This window comes from Lichenostomus cassidix, chromosome 5 (assembly GCF_008360975.1).
Source record: "Lichenostomus cassidix isolate B80296 chromosome 5, HeHo_3.0, whole genome shotgun sequence".
NCBI lineage: Eukaryota > Metazoa > Chordata > Aves > Passeriformes > Meliphagidae > Lichenostomus > Lichenostomus cassidix.
In genome coordinates, this window is record NC_139486.1 from 16,592,894 (window position 1) to 16,608,050 (window position 15,157).

Here is a 15,157-nt window from a genome sequence, read left to right on the forward strand (position 1 = left end):
GATATCCACTTCCCAAAATAGCTGCAGAGGAGCAACCAGGTGCTGAAAGCACCCAGGCTCAGCAGCCACCAGGAAACTTGTAGTGATTAGCCCAGAGGGAAAATCACAGACTGTCTCCCTTGTGCTCCCAGCTCTCCAGAACAGATAAGTAATAAGGAGGAATGGAAACATACACAGTAGTACCTACAGTGTGTCAGGAAGCTCCCTGCACATGCTGTTCAATGATAGACATACATACAGTTGGGCCATTGACACACTGATGTAATTTTGAATGGGTGCACTGCTGAGAAAAAGAAGAGAGAAGAATTTCCTCTCATGTGGGTTGTAGCAACTGATTATTGTACCAACTCCCTGTGAGAATATGGAAAGCACAATACCTGTTGGAAATATGTGAACTGTTTGCTGCCTTTTTGGCCATCTCCATGTTATCTCTGGTGTAGCAGAGAAATTCCCAGTCCTTTGTCTACACAGTTAATTGAAAATTAATCACCACTCTCCAAGCATGAATGCAACATTCAGGACCAGAACCAGGCTAATTCAACCCTGTGAAAGTAAGTTTGCATCAGGACTGGCTGTAAGAGTCTGTCTGCAGTATAGGCAGTGGCCAGAGCTAAGAGCTCTGCTGAAAATCCAGAAGCAGCAATAATACAAATACCGGAAGTTTTCTCACTAAAAATTGGAGCTCTATTAGAGGACTGTTAATTCTTTCAGTCAAGCTTAAGTGCATTGGACCAGAAGCATTTCATGCTGCTTGAGGATTATGTCATTGAACAGCAATTGCTACAATTAGCCTTAACAGAAAAATCCTACTGAAAGAAAATTTCAGCTCATTGTCTGAACTCTGCCTTTAGCTCAGTTATTCATTTCCTATCTAATTACTAAGTCATATTTCCTCTTTGCTACAAATCCCTTGCTATTTTATGGGTTAGAAAGAGCTAGTCTAAATTTTCACATGTTTACTGCTGTATATCTAACGAGTAAATTGCTTCAGGAATTCTCTTGGGGCAGTTTGTTAAGCAAAGCTCATAATTTACTTGCCTGGATTGCCTACACACTTCTCTGCAGTTAGGAGTGTAGGTACACACAGACAGTGGTGACCCCCCTTTACAACCTAATCCCTTCCCTTGCTGGCACTGGTGAATGGAATATGCACTCCCTTAACTTGGCAGAGTCTGCTCAGAGCAGCTGTCACCTGGGCTGGCAGCTACAGCATCCATCTGTCCTGAGTCAGGAATGGCCAGGGCTCAACTGCCTCTGTCCCTAAGATTTTTAGTTCTGGAGTCAAGCAAAACTTTACCTTGTGCATCAGAATGGAAGAACTAACAAGCACATAGCATATTCTAACAAATTCAAAAAGCTGGAAGGAGCTGTTTGGGTCATGAAACTCTGTCCCTGTGATCCCATGCAGCCACACAATAGAATTCTCCAAAGCCTCCCCTCTCTGCTGTATCTCTAGCCTGGAAATATTCCCCCATTTCCCATGATAAATATATCCTCTTCTGTACCCACTACCAGAAGTCCACAAGACTGTAACATGCCACAGCAAAAAGGCACAGGAGAGATATGGAGAGAGTCACCACAGTCCCTGCAGCAGTGGGTCTTTAATGGGGGAACATGCCAATCTGCTCTAGAAACTGGTGGCAGCTCATGTCCCCTTCAGTTTGGGTTTTCCTCTACAGATTCTTCCTTTTGTCACTTGGGACAGGGAATTTCAATGAGTTTTTTCTGGCTGTAGATTGGATGGTTTTGTTACTGTGCTGCCATCTTTGTGCCCAAGGAATACACTTTTTCCTATCACTGGGGTCAGGGCAGTCACTGATCTCCCTGCAGCAGCTGGTTGTCTTCTTCTCGTTAGGACGGAAAGAACAACTGTGGTAATACAAGGGCTTTCATGTTTTGTTGACCCCTAAATTTGCAGCAGCTGCTGCTACTTGTACTTGAGGTACTTGAAGCTAGAGATGCAAGCAGAAGGAATAACTCATTCCCACAGCAGCAACCTCCAAGCCTTCAGTGTGGAGTGAGGCATGAAGGAAGGAGCATTCCACAGGAGAGCAGCTCCCAGGATTTTGAAGTATGAGATGTCAGTGCATCTGCCTGTCCATAGGAGGTGTGAGTGGTTAAGTGTTAAGTGCAGTGAACAACCTTACATCTCTTTCATACCTCTAGAAATCACTCTGAGAAGTTAGCACAAGTAAATATCCTTGCAGGTTTATGTGCCACCAATGCTCAGGATACCAGCTGGGGAAAGCACTGGGATTTGAAACATCTAGCAAGGAGTGAACTGCCTCACAAACTGTGACAGTCATGCTGTGACCATCCTGCAGCCCAGGTCCCCAGCTGCTCTGCAACATCTGTTAATTCTCACAGCATGCCATGGCGTTGATTTTTATAGTTTTGTTTTTATAGGAAAAAACAGCTTGAAGAATAGGTGACTGATCCTAGAAAGACAGTTCTGATGTGTACAATTTTACCTTCTTAAACACTGAAGGAATCTCTACATACTGGTGCAGAGCTGTGAGGTGTGGACAACACCAAAACTGATATCAGCAGGACACAAACACTCCCCCAGAGTGCAGCAACATTGCCATTGGTACCTAATGGTGCCATCCACTGGCACAGTGTGGAGAATGGAGGCTTTTGGAGAGAGGATTTCAGTGCTCTCAGGCAAAAGCACTCACATAAATAACTAAAAAGAGCATTCATGTCAGTCTAATGCCATTATGTTTAATGGAGATAAATGTGTGACTTCTGCAGAAATAAAATAGTCTTACAGCAGAACGAGGAGAGTGAGACATACATTTGACATTGCAGCAGCCCCATGGGAAAGAGAATAAAGACTATACATGCTGTGAGCCTAATCACACAGCTGTGGTTATTTTGTGCATTGCAAAACATGGGATTGATATTTACATAAATTCCTTGGGAGAGCTGTGTAAAGGCAGAGTGACTGCCTTCCTGGCTAGCATGGCCTAGCAGGTGCATGTGTCTCTGGCTCCCTGCTCTCTGTTTTGGGATTTCTCTTTGCATCCAATCTCATGCCACAACAGAACTTTTATCATCATGACCAAGGCTTGGTAAAATTACCCTTAGCAGAAGAACCAGCTTCCGTCCTAAAATTTCAGAATTTTTTAAATGGATCAGGTAATAAATTGTTGCTTGTACTCTCTGGCCACACAGCATCTCACAGTGGGGTAAAGATTAACCCACTAAAGGGTGTCTAGCCAACACTGACTCTCTAGTCCCAGTTTGTCTCTCAGCTTTCTTCTGGCCCCCAATGGGGCCAGACTTGCTAGCATGAGTAAATGTTAGGTCCACAAAGGATTCATGTGCCCAAGTTACCAAAAGACCACAGCAGAAAGTCTGAGATGCTAAACACAGTTGCTTCCCAGTCCTGGAGGTGCCTGAAGGATGTTTCATCATTATGTCCTCAGAGAGGGTCTGTGCAAGGAGCTGCATGTTGGCTGAGCAGCTGCCTTACACTGTAGGGCATTCTGCTGCTGCTCCGTGTTTTGCCTGCAGGTGTTCCTGGAGCATACCTGATTGGGCTGGGGATAGACTGGGCCTGGGAAGAGTGGGACCTCTTCCAACCTCTTCACCCTTCCTCTGAATGTGGCAGTATCTTAGCACTTCAAATGCAAGCTATTAACACTGGTTTGCCTTGGATGCCAGACACCTCTTTTTCTGCCTGCCCCCAAAAGCTTAAAAAAATCTGTACTCCTGGAAGAGATTGTAAGAACAGCCTCTCTAATAGAAGTTACACAAAATTCTAGTGTTTATGGTGTGCAGATTATGGATATGCTGCTACCTCCCTAGATCAAGATTTCATTCATACCCCAATTAAAAACTGTGGCCTTGTTTTAGAACCATGTACCTGGGCAGATCAGTAGTGATGTTGGTACAGGGCAGGAAACATCCCAAACTAAATGTGAAATAAATATTAACTCCCAGTCACCTTCCAGAGTTGGATGTCTGGGATAAAACCACTATTGGACAATTTTTGGAGGAAATAATATATCTGCCATGTGGCTTTGTATCATGGTCCACTGCATTCACTCCTTCCTCAGTGCAGGTTTTCATTGTACCATTCATGCAAATTTTGGAACAATAGATGACACAGTAACTGCTAGTAAGTTTTTTTCCCTCTCTTTTGCTATAGTTCTAAATCTCTGTTCAGTTCCTTATTACTTAAGGAATCTTTGGTTTTACATGACTATTAAATCAATCCAAGGACTTTCTGAATTAAAAACCACGTCTTCAATTTCTCCATTTCTTTGCAGGGTAGGAAACTACTCAATTAGTTTCGCAGTAGAGAATTCTCTGAAAGTCTGATTATAGATCAGGATGTCATCACTATGTTGGTCTATCACTTGAGGCTCAATTGTTTAAATAACCAACAGGAAAATGAAGAATTTTGAATTTAAATGAGCAAATTTAAATTTGTCTGTGGGTTTGGGTTTTTTTTTCTGTTATTAATAAAAAGTTCTATCTTTTCTTCCCTGGGGAAACCCTCACACAACCTTGACAGGAGATGCTGTATCAGTATAGCATTATACTGATCAACTTGTATTTGATTACTCCAGTTCTTCAGATCATGGGTAAATATTCTATCAAGAAAGGAAACAGTACTTTTTTCCCTTTGCTTACTTATTAATGGTATGATTCATCATGGGTATAAAAGCAGAACACTAACTAGCGTGAAGACCTTTTTAAACATTTAATCTGTAGAAAGACCTAGGTCAGTCAGTGATTTCATCCCTTAGGATCTCAACTTAACCTTTCTTGTGAAATTCTGTCACCACCAAGGATCACAGTGTGCTTTGTCTGGGAGCTTGTTGCTCCCACAGGGTGCACTTGTGCCTTAAAGATCACAGTAAAATGCAGAAAATACACAATTAACATGCTGTATCCTGAGCCAGATCCTGCAAGGACACCATATGCTCCCACAGCTTGCTGAGATTCTAATTTTCTAAAACTTTCAACAAAATCATATAACAGCTGCAAATTTAGGGAAAAAAAAAGTCTTTTCATTTGGGCTCCACTGTGAGATTTTTGCAGGTCTTGACTTCATTGCTCTGACTTAACTCCCCTGGCTGGATGAATCAAAGCATCCACATCATAAAGAGACAAGCCCTGGCACAGTGACACTGCCAATGCAGTCAGATGTATTTGAGATTAACTGCTCAGGAGCAAAGTGCTCTGACTTCTGTTTGGTTACAGTCAGCAGGTCGGTGAGGTGGAGGTCCTGCAGATCAAAACAGCCCCTTCTGGAGGGCTTTTGGTTTTGTCCTGGGACTTCCCAAACAGACAACATTGAAGTAACAGCTGCTATGAGAAGAGTTTATGCCTCCTGTGCTTCAACAACCAACACATTGATTCCTGAGTGAGATGGACTCTGCTGTTGAGTCACGCAGTCTCTATTACAGGGCTTCTTCCAGAACAGGCTGCATTTCCTACTCTCTGCAGCTCTTTATTTATTAGTCTTAAGAGTCTCAAAGTCTTCAAATTGTCAGGCAGAAGCACAAGAACACACTGGAATGGAGTATAAGTAAATATACTCTCTCAACAATTAAACTAATTTGGGAAGACAATTTGTAATTGCTTTCAGGTACATAAAGATAGATCAAAAGCCCTTCCTGCACAGCTGCAGTTTATAAATGCTGTTTAGCACTGGTGCTTTCCTTTTGTACATCTCAATGCATTCTACAAAAGTGAGCTACTGCAAACTCTTCTAGAGGTGGGGAAAGTGAGTTACAGAGAATTTAAGTTACCTTTCCAAATCCCTGCTCAGAGCCAGCATTATCCACGCAAAGTCCAGGCTCCATAAATCCATATCCATAATGCATAAAGGGCTAATCTCACATAGAAAAGCAGTGAAGTTGTGCTCCAAGCCACAGATTTCCCAGCCCAGTTTGGAGCCCACTCCCCCAGTTTCCCAAGCCTCAGGTGCATTGTGATTGTGTGGGCAGGTGTGCTGGAAGGTGTGGGTTTACACCTTCCCACTGCTCCCTCCTCCACCATGGCTCTGGCTCCCACGGGGTCTTCTGGTGAGGTCCTGCTGAGGTTCCTGCTGCTCTCAGTGAATAGATTCTGTTGAACCCTGAACACAGAACTCAACAGGCAAAAGAGAAACATGAAAAAGCCACATAACCAAAACACATACACTGATTTATTCATTGTACAGGTAAGATAAACACTCATCTGCATTTATACCTATATCACCACAAGCTTCAGTGGAAGTCTATTCACACCTCATAGCAAGCTGTAGGTTCTTTAAAAACAATCAGTGTACTTCAAGGGAGATATAAAGGCCACTGTCAGTCAGCAAAGCTATAATTAATTATGATTATATTGTCTGGTGATTTATTGGTAGTTGAATGATGATATTATTCTTCTTTTTCAAACAAACCATGGCAGCTTTAAATTGCTGAAGGGAAAGATTAGCTGTGATCTAAAGATACTGAAATGCTGTAATATGTTTGGGCATTTGGTGTTATCATTTCTGTGTTTGTTTGAATTAGTTTACTGCACACGGCTCAGTCTTGCAGAGATGGCTGGAATTTTTGCCTCTGAATGTTTCTCTGATGCTGGAGGGTCAAGAATCCCATAGTTATAGGAAACCACTGCAAAAAGCAACAGCAACTGGAAAGTGAATGCAGTTGTTTTCCTCTCCTGCACAGGTAACCAACCACCAGTCACTCTCTGCAGGAGCTGCAGTGTAGGCCTGGGGCCAGACAGCCCCTCCTGGCACCTCTCTGCTTCCCCCTTTGGAACACGTGGAAGATGGGGATACAAAGAGAGTTAATGGGATAAAGATGCCTTGGCTACACAAGTAAGATGTCAATTCCAAGAGACATCTTGCTGGGCAACACTTATTTTTACATAGAAGATTAACTCTCAGTCACAATAAAATCTGTACTCAGTCACAAACATCCCAAAATAAAGACCCTAAGAAAAGGATTCTAAGGTTTATAAAATGAGACCTGGTTGTGTAATGATTGTGTAATGATTAAAAAAAAAAATTAACATTTCTGCTTAAAGAACATCCACTATTATTGGTATTGCAGGAGGTAATTGCCCAGACAGGCCCACTGGTTTGGATCAATGCAACAGCCATTATATCCCTGGGGACACGCTGTAATTATTCTACATTTAAACAATGGGTGGAGTCTCAACCCCAACGTGATGATCAAAGCTACCTGCATATAATAAGGTCTCTCAAAGTCTCCCTTCCCCCACCATAGGTGCTGCCAGCAAGCCTTCTTTTCCCATTTCTCACAAGCCCAAGTACACCTGTCTCTCTATGCATCAAGTAACAGGACACAGCTGCTGCACTGTGGCCTCTGGAGGAACCCAGGTTGCATGGGTTGGATGGTGCAGCCCTGGCAAATACAGCTTTTGCTGTGCCCCACGGAGGAAGCTGTGAGCAGTGTAAGGCATTTTGGTGTATTTGCTGAGGACAAGACTTCCCCTTTGTCAAATTGCCATAGAATAAATCTCCTTTACTAAAAAAGGTATCATGGAGGCTTCCCTCAGAAGGGGAAGACTTGCTTCTTGCCAAGCACACATGGCTTTTACCTGCATCACCTAATTAGCTTCTGGCAATCCAGTCTGCATTGCTTCAGAACCTGATATATCCCATATCCGACAAAGTCATTCCTGTTTCTCTGTCATGCTTCAATTGCACCAGTTTGCAGGAAGTATTTGGATGTTAGATTTGATTTTAAGCCATTATGTTTCATTTTTATTGAGAACCTTTGAGTCACCATTTATTTAGCTGCTTCGGTTGCTTGTATGGCAGGTTGCCCATTGCCAAGGCATCTGAGTACCTCATCACCAGTTTAAAAATCAGCAGACTGGCAAGCCCCAAATCCTGAGAGACTGGGCCAGATTTTACGGGGGATGGTTCATCTTTCAGTTGATAACTTCCAGCTGCTGATACTGGGAGGTTTAGTCTTCTGCATTGACAGCACAGTTGTCTCAGCCAGTCTCAGTCATATTAGGTGATACAAAGAGATAATATTTAACTAGCTGATCCCTGATGTGAAAGGCCCTGACCCTGTTTATTGGTAATGTCAAGAAGGCTGTTTACTCTCTAGTGCCACTGATAGCCCTTGACATCCATGAGAATGGAGAAGAGGCTGTGTGTCATTTTCTTCATCCGTGGTATTAAGACTAAGTGTGAGGGGTCTTGTGGCAAAGCAGTATGTCTGGGAGCTGCCCAGAGCAGCATGCATGGTGCACTCCTTGCAGTCTCAGAGGTCCTAAGTTAGCAAGTAGCTTGTGGGAAATCCTGGGGCTGTTTCCTAATCATCCTGCTGGCAGTCTCTCTAAACAGCCCTGTTGAGAGGCAGAACCATTTCACTAGGCTGTGTGAACAGCAGACAACATTTATGACACATTATGTGTGAGCAATGAAGTTGTTTTACTAGTTGCAAATATTGTCAGATACAATGAATAGCTGAGATGTTCCAAAATTAGGGTATTTTTTAAAGTTGTCCTTAGAGAGCCTCAGAACCATTAAAAAGAGCTGCAAAACCATATTAGGGACTTCAGAGAAGCTTCACAAAGCACAATTAATGTTAGTTTTAGACAACTATATAGGGCATGTGGACAACAACCAAGGGCTGCTGGCATGCAGTGTCTTCAATACCGTCAGACCCACACTGCTTGCAGAGCCTTCACCCAACAAGCTAAGAGCAATACAGTGTCCTGCCTCCAAAAATCTGGGAAAAGGTAGTGCCATCCTTTCTGGCAATACTTACAGCAGTCACCATGAAGTTTTTCTACATCCAGTGAGACTGTACTTAACCCAAATCTGCTGAACTGTATAAATACCTGCATCAATGTTTTACATTATTTGGCCTTCAATTGCCTGCCTAGTGCCAAAGCACTTGTTTGTCACAACCTCCGGCTTCTTTCTTGCACATTTTTTTTTCGTAATTGTATTTAAAATACGTAGGAAGAAGACGCTTTAAAACTGTTTACATTACTAATTGAAGCACCGTTAATATTAAATTTGTGTAGAACAATGAAGTAGAGCAGAAACTAACCCTGATTTTGGATAAACTAATTTCTTAACACCTTCAGCTATGGAGGGAAGAAACAATTCTTTCTGTTCTACAGCTTTTGATAGTATTTTATTCAAAATCCAATTCAATCACAGTTACATCCAGGCATGCAGTTTCTGGCCTTCTCCCAGGAAGGACTGGTATAATTGGGCTGCAGGGGAAGGGCATGCTCTTTCTTATATTTGTTTTTTTCACCAGTAATCCCAAGGGTAGCTGTATAATTTTTTCCCCTATGTCTGAGCTGAAAGATATTAAAGTTACCACAGGGGAAAATAATTTTACTGGATAAACAGCAAACAACTAAAGTGATTTTCTGCCTCCAGACCTTCCTACTTGCCTTTCTTAAAGTAACAGCTTCTCAACTGAAATCCAATACTTCCTAGTGTAAAAACCATCCTTCCCATTTATTTGCATCTAGCAGGGTGAATAGTTCACTTTTCATAGGTGCAAAAGAAAATCATTGTAAGCATCATCTGCAGCTGGAGAAAGGTTGCCCCAGGGCTCTCTGAAAGCCTTTCCTGTCTCTGTCCTTCTGAGTCACACAAAGTGCCCGAGGCAGCTGGGAGGTGTCTGGCAGTGGCAGAGCAGACAGAACAGCATTCCTGAGCCAGGAGAGTCAGGCTGCAATTCACTTGTGGGCTGGCCCTGCTCAAAATACCTCTTCCCTACCTCCTCCATGGGTTGTCTGCTGGTGGCACAGAGTGCTTGTGAGCAGAGCCTGGGTGTAGAACAATGAACAAGGATGCTTCCTGAAACCATGGAGCAGAGGAACAGGTCTGCCTTACCTGTCAGAGCTGGATGAGGCCTCTCCACATCTTGGAGGTGTTCACTAACCAAACACTGGTTCATGAAGTGAGGCTGGGGAGAGCTTTCAATGTGCTCTAGTCATTAAAGAACATTGGCCCTAAAATTGAATTTAAAAAAATCCAGATAGTTTCTCATAACTGCACAGAAAACAGACAACTAACTAATCCTTTTACAGAAACCTTTACTCACTTTAAGGCAGTCTTTCTAAGCTCAGTACTAAGCTACCTTACAGTGAAGGTCTGGATATGAATGTCAACAGAAGATTCAACTTTCATGTTCCTCAATGTAAGCTCAGTTGATAAAATATGAGATGATAATTTTGATATGCACAAGCAGTCAGTTCCATTTTGGCTGTATTTGTTAATTCTTTTACTAATGTAACTGCATCTCATCTAGGCTGTCCTGTTTACATATAAGTAGGAAAGTCTGGGATAATACTCTATTCAGAGAAAATAACACCTGTCCTTAATGTAACCTGCAATTACTTTCATTAGGCAACCTGTGAGGAACTTGGACAAGAGAATGTATCTTTGTCCTAATAGTCCTCTAATTTTCTTGAGACAAATAACAAAAAAAATCACAGAAGGAGCATTACATTGTAAATTCCCACTTTTTTGCTCTTTGGAGTATCTTTTAAAGGGGAATATCTAATTCAAGTTTCATTTAAAAATACATAATTGAATACCTACTGGAGCTGCTAAGCCAAGCATAAAACTGTTAGAAATTCTAGGCTGTCTGGTCATGATTTTTGTCTCCTTAATCAGGTGCATTAGGCTAAAATTTTTTATTTTATATTAATATTGTGAGAGTTCAATACCCTTGACCAGAGTTCTTTCTTTAAAAATAAAAATCCAAACTTCCCAAAAAGTATTTACTGAAAATTTTTATAAAAACAAGCAAAGAACAGGCCCACTTCTCAGGTCCAAGCAGATGAAGCATAGCTACATGGGTATGCCAGCCACAAATTGTGTACATTACAAAGTAATGTAATTCCTTTCTTCAAGAGGAGCCTTTCTAGCTAAGGGAGAAGAGATAGAAACCATACATCTTTGCAAAGCTCTGATGCCATCTTTCCACAATACCTTCACCAGCAATCTAAGGAAATGTGGTCCAAATTAGACTGCTTGAGGGTGAACCAGAAGTGACTGAAAACTCTTAGAGATGTGGCTCACCATCAAAAGGCAGGGAAAGGCACTCAGCATGATTCCACATTTTCACCAGTGAAGAGATCAGAGTTAATACACTGTGAAGTGCTCTGAACACTATTAGTGTTACATGCTCAGCTCTTGTGCAGTATAAACTTGGCAATCCAAAACTGTACTAGGATGCTGTTACATAATCTCCTGTAATTTAAAGATATTTGGGTAGGTTCCAAACCCCTAAGCTTAGGGAATCCAGTTACATAAAATATTAGCTATGTTTTTGAAGCCACAGGGAGAAAAGTTAGGTTGAAATCTTTTTCCATTTTATCAGTAAGCTACTGTGAGGCTTTGCAATCATTGACTTGACCTAATCATTCATCTAATTACTGTAATCACTCCTGACATCTGATGCACACTTCTTCTAGTACTGAAAGAAAAGTATAAAATAATGGTCTTAGAATTATTTCAGAAATGCAGGTCTGTCCTGTTTGAGCAACTGCTACCTTTACTCTCAGCAAGGCAGAAAACCTCATGATGCTGTTTCCAGACAACTTGGGGTGAGGTAGCCACAGCCTGATTTCTCTCAATGCTTCTGCCCTCAGATCGTGGCTGTTTCTGCCCTGCACTCCTCAGAAATATCCTGTGACATCTGCAGCCCTCATCCCAGAGCTTAGTCTACACTGCAGAGCTCCTGATTGTGACTGCCACACAGCAAAGATGGTTTGGGAACCCCTGGTGTAAAATTAAGGAGTAGAAGCCCAGAGTAACAGCCTCTGACACTGACAATACTCATTAACACTTCTCACTTATGATTTTGCCTACAGTAAACTATGACACACTGCAAACATGGGACCAAGCTTTAATGAACAAGTGCCAAAACCTCCCCCTTCCTGCATGTTAAAACTGGAAAGCTGAAGCAATAAGCAAAGACTGTACTGTTGCTTGGGCTCAGGGGAAACATATCACTGGACTGGATGTCTTTCCCAAGGACTGTCACAGGAACTCAAATTCTTCTCATTCGACTTAACATTAGTCATCTGCCAATTTCATTACCCAGGAACAAAACCTGGAACTGTGTGTCTTGTTGGAGTAGTAATATAAGGAGACTTTATAGCATAGGACAAATAATGCTGAACTGCAAATATTTTTATGAAGAACTTTTTAAACCAAGAGCCAAAGCTGAGAAGACTTGCTTGAAACCATTACTGATGGCAGACTGACCCAGCACACCAATGTTGCAAATGCCTGTGCCTGACACAATTTCCAAAGCTGTGATACCTTGGAGTATCTCACACTACAGTGTCAACATTTCAGCCCCTGAATTATCCATACAGTGTGTATGTGTGGACACATTTCTGTACTTCTTGAAAGTTCTCAAAAGCTACCTGTTTTGGTTTTTTATTACGCCAGGGTAACACCAAAGAGGACAAAATTACCTTAGGTCTTGCTCTGTAGCAGGTTACATCCAGGTTGTTCCAGGAATAATAAACACCTTCACATCCCTCTAAATGGGTCATCTGCACCCTTTGTCTGTATATGGAACCATGTCCTACTGTTACTCAATGTATGGCTGTTCCATACAGCTTTGTAATGAAAATTTTTTTTAAAACTTTACAGCTGAACATTTTCAGGTTCAAGTGCCATTATCCTCAGACTGTGTGTGACCCCTGGGCTGCTCATCAGTGCACTGTAGGCACTGTTCCCAGCCACAGAGGAGGATCCTTCTTTCCCTTCTCAAATACTGTGATGGCATTTGTCATCAGGGAACCAGACCAGGGGAAGTGTATAAACATCAAAATCCAGTTCCAGCTTTCCTTAGCTACTTGCAAGGTTACATCAATCAGTATATTGCTGGTTCCCCTTACACATGAATCTAATGGTTTCATGCCCACCATGCTATTAATTTTAGGCCTAAGCTGGGACAGAATAGGAACATGCAGAAAAGATTGTTTCAAAACAATAAACCTGTCCTTTGGATGAAGGGTGTGCATCTACTATATTATGAGAAATCAGAAAGCAATAACTGAAATACACAGTCCCGTCAGACACCTTAAAATGAAATTATTAATAACTTAGTCAGAGTTCATAAAACTTAAGTAGTTTGTTTATAAGAAGGATGCCTTAGAAGAAGACAATAAAATATCTTTTTTCTTTTTACGGCTGCTGCTATCAATTATTAAGTAGTATCCACATGTCATCTTGCTTTACTTTGTTAACAATTTGGCAAAGTGTTTAGCTGAAAGGCATACAGGTATTCACATAGGTGTAATAGAAAGCCATTTATTAGAAATGAAAAATATGTTTTCCCTGTAAAATTGGAAGAATGAATACATAGGGAAATCAGCAAGGCTTTCCTGCCTCAGCAAGAACATAATTTGATGAGAGTGAAGATGGGTGAAGCCAATTCAAAGCTTTGATCAGGAACCTTTTTCACAAAAATATCCCAGTTTTAGGAGCACAGGCTTTATTTTGCACTGCTTCTGTCCTGTGAACTTTATGTAGCTGTTTAAAATGTTCCACTCAACCTGTGAAACTCCGACACAAGGTTTACACAGAACAAAGTAAGACAGTAACATCCATCCGAACATGACAATTAGATATTAGATGGGACAATATTCTAAGCAATATACACTGTACTGTTCCTGGACATAAGCTACATTCTAAATAAAAGACATTGAAGAGATGGCTCCCAAATAAGCAAATTATTTCCTAATTATGGATTAATAGAATTCAGTCACTCTTCTCTAAGGCACCTTGTACTGGCTACTGCCAGACACAGATCTGAGTACACCATTTATCTGTATTCCAGTATTGTATTCTTCTCTCCCCACAAAGATAAATTAAAATTTTACTTGTTTATTCTGGAATTTTATTGGGGGGGGTGAGCATATGAAATGAGACAAGGAGTTGGAGAATTTATTGTTTTGAAGTTTTTGGTTTCCAGATGCTCCCTACCACCTCTTAACTTCAAATGCATTACAGTTATAATAGAAATAGTTAACTACACTACAGGGAATTTTAAAAAATTAAGTATCGCCACATCCAAAGAATTTCCACCACTTAAAGGCATTGGAAACTGGATTTTAAGTAGAGCAGAAAAAAATTGTGATAACATTTTCCTATGCAAGTCTTGACATTCTTTAAAGTATGGAAAGGCATTATTTTAAGTGAGAGACTGACATGACAACAGATTTTGAAGCTAGACATGCATCTGTTGGAGTTGGAGGGGCTCATCATGCCCAGGATGTCTTTGTACAGCTTAATTGAGTAACAACAGAAGCAAAGCTATGACAGGCACCAGCACTAACAGCACAAGCCTGCCAGAAAACTTTGACATTAACTCTTGCATAGGACATGCCACAATGCTTACACTGAAATTGTCATTCAGTCTCCTTTATGGCTGAGTGGAAAGGGGGTTGCTGCAGTGACCATAATCACAGAACTGATAGCAGACCTCAGAATCAGTGAACTGTAGCCCTTTAAGCAGGATTCCACCCTGTCCAGCAGTGAATGAAAGAAAAGACAAAGCACAGACAAAATGTTCATCAGCCTTTTCCCCCTTTCAATAACTAGCTAAGGAACAATGCACAAAGTGGTGGTTCTAGAAGATCAGAGGCCTGAGATATCTCATCTGTTGAGCATCACCTAACTTCCAGAAGGCAGGCTACTCCAGGGTTAGCATTTTTTCCCTTTCTTTTATTGCAGCTGTATTAAATCTTAACATTTGTATAGAATATTTGAACAGTCACAATGCAATAGCTTGGCCTCTTAAGCAACCTAGCAGGTGAAATACCAAGTTTTCATTCCCCATTCACGGGAAAGTAAGTGTCTGTATATGAAAAATGGGTCATCAGCAATATACTCCTTGGGAGAAGGAAGAAATCAGTTTGAACACTTGGGTACAAAGTGAAGTTAGGTTTCTTTCAAGAAACATGTATTACAACTGTTGGAACTATAAACCACTGTCAAGGCTAGCAGTAAGAAATATGGGGGTTTTCATTGCTTACTTGTGACCATTTGGCCAACATCTGACTTTTGTAAATAAGACAATTAAAACGGTATTTTTAAATTTTGCTTGTCAATGTGCTGTTCTGTTAAACCTGCATTATCTGAGAAGATAATTAGGGGAAAAAGTAAGTA

The 15,157-nt window shown here is 41.3% G+C and overlaps 1 long non-coding RNA gene across 1 annotated transcript; it reads left to right on the forward strand.

The window, feature by feature from the left end:
• Window positions 1-1,316: 1,316 nt before the first annotated feature.
• On the forward strand, window positions 1,317-2,849 carry LOC146436057 (uncharacterized). The gene is made up of 3 exons (XR_014852876.1): window positions 1,317-2,107; window positions 2,208-2,329; window positions 2,407-2,849. It is a non-coding gene; the product is annotated as an uncharacterized LOC146436057 (long non-coding RNA).
• The last annotated feature ends 12,308 nt before the right edge of the window (window positions 2,850-15,157 follow it).